Source organism: Cupressus sempervirens, chromosome 7 (assembly GCF_028749045.1).
Source record: "Cupressus sempervirens isolate cs-2001-9-10 chromosome 7, ASM2874904v1, whole genome shotgun sequence".
In the NCBI taxonomy this organism is placed as follows: domain Eukaryota; kingdom Viridiplantae; phylum Streptophyta; class Pinopsida; order Cupressales; family Cupressaceae; genus Cupressus; species Cupressus sempervirens.
The window spans coordinates 20,992,501-20,996,810 of NC_143124.1; the positions used below are offsets into that span (position 1 = coordinate 20,992,501).

The following is a 4,310-nucleotide window of genomic DNA, read 5'->3' on the forward strand; positions in this document are numbered from 1 at the left end:
TTTTTTTTGGACTCTTTTGGCTTTAGAAAAATTCTGTGGTGTTGTTTTCCTTAAGACATTTGGTGCCTTTGTGGTAATAAAGGTTCTCTATCTTTATTGGGGTACATTTCATTATGTTGACACTATTGTGAAAATAAGACTTGGTCAAATGGAGTTGCCACTTCATGATCTAGTGGTTGTTGGTTTTTTGATGTATTTTTTAGTGTCAACTTCATTGGTGCATTCCTCGTGGTCTCAGGGTTGATTCTTGATAGGAAAAGTATAACATAGTTTTGGTTTAAAAACAAATTTGTGAGAATCCAATCTGGACTGGAGAGTAGAAAACAAAGCTCTCTCTATGGAAGAGTAATAATATGTAAAGAGAGAAACATGGAAATAAGACATTTCTGCATTTCATAGAGAAAGTTGTACTCGGTTGCATATGAGTTTGTTTGTTTTAAATATTGCTCATTAAAATGAAAGAGATCAGTTTCATTATTGGCTGTGTTGATGACAAGTAAATCTTTGGGAGTAATTGAATCTATCCCCAATTAACTTAGTTTTTAGATTGCTTCCTACATTATGGATTGGGTAATTAATGGGGTGCATGTTATTACATTACCTTATAATTTTCTTGTCATTGTTTTGGACAACAAAATCTGTCATAAGAAATCTGAAATGTTCTTTGATTTGGGCTGCACACAATGAGACTTTCTTAGCATTTTCTTGGCATCCAATATTATGGTTTTAGCTGCAAAAATCAATGTTAAAAAAATCTGGAAATACTCTTTTATTTAGGGCTGCATAATTGACTTCCCCTTGATTATTAGAGATTGATTTTGTTCGCTATGGAATGGGCTGAGTGGAGTCTTTAAAAATATTCATTATACTTGTTATGGGTGCTTAGATCTTTTTTCTTCTTTGAAAGAGGTCCAGATTAAGCAAACAGAATGTCAATATCTTTTTTGGCCCCTGTATGATCTAGTATTTTGATTTTAAGTTGAGCTGTAAACCATTCTAATTTTATTTGACATTGTAAGAATGGAGAATGTTGACAAATTGAAAATATCATGTTGCAGTGTCTAGAGGGATTCAACCACTTACTAGATTGTCTTGTTCAACCTTTCAAAGTAAAGATCTTCAAACATGCACGCATGGCCTTAGAGATGCTGAGATCATAGAAAGTGGAACCGTTTGTAAGTTATTTTATATATTTGTTTGTGTGGTTAACATCACCTCATGGGATTTCCTTCGACGGTTATCTCAGATGTCATATTTAGACATGAATTCCTTGTTGTGATACAACATACAACCTGTTGGGATGCATCATACGATTAATTGGATGTGTTAGATTACCCAATTCAACTTTCAAGATTTTTATATTTGAAGCATTTAACATGCTTCTGGGGGAATTGAACTTCGGTGTTCATTAGGAAAGCCTCAATGATTTATTTTTTGTGCTCATTTCAATTGACATCTCATGTTTTAAAAATCAGTTTTTATTGTTAGAAAATATTTCTTCTGTGCATGTTAATTTAATTCACGGAATTCATACTTTTTTGTCTAGAGGCAGGGCAACTATGTGAATGAACAAGAAAGTGCTACACACATATATATGAATATGCATTATCTTCTTGGTCTTAGCAAAATGAGTTGTAGATACAACAGTTTAACCAAGAAGAACTAAATATAGAGGAATAGATGGTGGATCAACGCAAAGGCTGAACATTTCAAAGGATTAGCAAAATACATATTCCAATTCACTGTATGTATCCATATCATAGGTTCCAATTAGTTGATTGTTATCTCAAATTGAGTCATTAAATCTCACCATTTTCATGCCATGTCTTCCTCAGCAATGTCATTCCTTCTCTAAGATTCTTGTCCTCTTAAAGCTTATGATAGGTATAATTCCTCTTGTCCCTTTTTTGGAATTTCCTGTAGCTTTTGAAAAAATTGTTTTTTCTTTGTTTAGAATAAGGCCAACATTTTTCCATCTTCAACTTTGACTTTCACTATCTTGACTTTGCATGGGAAATTAATTCCCAGATTTTTTTCTATGTAAGGTCTAGTGTAAGGGTAATCTGCATGACAATATAGACAAAGATGAGTTTTTTAGATGACTCAGAGAGTTTCTTTTTTGTTCCTTGAAAACAATCCTGATTTTGTTGTTTTCACAAAAACCAAATAATTTCATTGGTTAGAGCTTGCCAAAAAAATATTAAATTCTTATTCAACTCTTTATCAAAATCAGACTAGAGTTCATGCAATGAAAATTTGTCGAGTCATTAACAAATATTGTTTTTCAGAAAGTGGTTATCATGATAAATCTATGGTCCTTTAAGAAATAATTTTTTCCAGCTAGGGCCTCAATGTTGAAAGATCTTGTATCTTATGCAATCTAAACATCTTTGAACATTGAGGTCAACTAGAACAGATTATTCTTAAAGGAGCATAGACTTTTCATGATAACCTCTTTCTGAAAAATAATATTTGTTTGTGATTACAAGAAAAATGTACTTAAATGAATTGTATTTTCAATGGTTGTGTATGATTTTGAATAATCAATGTGAAAATGATTTTCCAAATGTTACGAGAGTCTAGGACTATCTGATTTTGTGATAATAATCTTAGGTGAGCAGATTGATGCCTTCTTGAAAATTGGAAAAGCTTATATAAGAGAATTCATCATGAAAATATTCAAGGAGCTGAATATTATTATATATTGTGGGCTATAGAAGAAAGTTGTCTTTGCCCTGAAAAGTAAATCATTATTCCATATATTACAAGAGAGGATCTTCTTTAATTACCACACATCTTGAGAGGAATGTATGGGAGGGGCTGAGGTGAAATCTCACCCTCCACTCACAAGCATTGGCAGGGATCACTACGGAGTTTATTTTTCTTTTTCCATAAGTGATATGTGTTTAGATTTTCTTTTTATTACCATAATATTTTGATATTAAAAGTATTGGTGATTTTGGTAATTGGTTGTGATTGAGGAAGATTATAGGAAAGTATCGGAAAGAAGGAAGATGGCCTTGAGGCAATTTTTAGGATGGTTGAATGGGGAGTTAATGAGATTAGATGCAAAAACCCTGCTCAACAATGGTGCGGCAAACAATTGGCATCTTCAGTGTTTGCGGAGCTCTAGCATTTTGGACTCTTGGTAGGGTATATTATGGTATGTAATGTTGCTCTCCCAGTTATCTGTTTGTACATAAATATGCTTGTGTGTGGTATAAATTTTTTTTTACTCATCTGAAGTCAAAAATACCTGTTGGACTCAAAAAATAATAATTACAATGTATTAAGTCCAACTGGCATAGCTATGCAGTACAACATCCCCTGTTTCCCATTCGATTTCACCGGTAGAGTCATGTACAACAACATTCCCTTCTTTTTGCCAAATCTTAGATAACAATAAGATCTTGAGACGACCTCAAGGTTGCCAAACTCTGTTCTAATACCATTCAAATGATTCTTTTCTAAATTAAATCAGAGTCAAAAATTTCTTCTCCTCCAATTGTTTCCGTTTCCTTAAATGAGATAATTGGATTTTGGAATTTCATCGGATTCCACTGGTGTTGAAAATTTAAAATATGTAAAAGATAGAGCTCCTCTAATGTACTTGAATCATTTAGTGTCTGCTGCTCCTTAGCAAGCTCCATTGTGTAGGGAGAGTGCTCCAAAATCACTCTTGCACTTTCAATGATCAGTGTTCCCAAATTCAAAATTATGAAGTAGTCCTTTTATCACCTGCCACAAATTTTTGGGTAGATGAAACATACTTTTTTATTCTCCATTGTATTGCTCCACATCACAAACTAGATTATTCTTAGATATTGCCACAGTCAACAAATCCTCTATCATATGAACAAATATATTTCTAAGAATCTCTGTAATGAAAGTTCTGCCAATATTTTTTTAATTCTATGAGCACTAGCTCTTTTGTGTGGGGTCCAATATGGCCGAGAAGGCTCCCATATTAAATCCAAAACTCCTAATCTCTAAGGTTCTTTTGGTTCAATATCTTTTGCTTGCGTGGCCTACCAATCATGCATGGTGACAGCGTCCAACCTTGTTTAAGCATGCCCTTGTTTTGACCCCTGTCCAACATTTTGTCTGAAATTAGAAATTTTTTCTTACATAACTTTTAGTATTTTTGTATTGGACTCCATTTTGGTGGGAGCAATGAATGCCAAAACCAACGTTCTTACATCCTAGATGTGATGGTTTATTTGCCAAATAAAATTCATTACATTGTGCTAAGTCATGAGCCAATATCTAATGCTCTGGCTTACAGGTATCTTGTCATGCCACGATGTTTG

The 4,310-nt window shown here is 33.4% G+C and overlaps 1 pseudogene; it reads left to right on the forward strand.

Moving 5' to 3' along the window:
• LOC149545217 (uncharacterized) overlaps window positions 1-244 on the forward strand; it is a 743-nt pseudogene extending 499 nt beyond the window's left edge.
• Window positions 245-4,310: the final 4,066 nt, after the last annotated feature.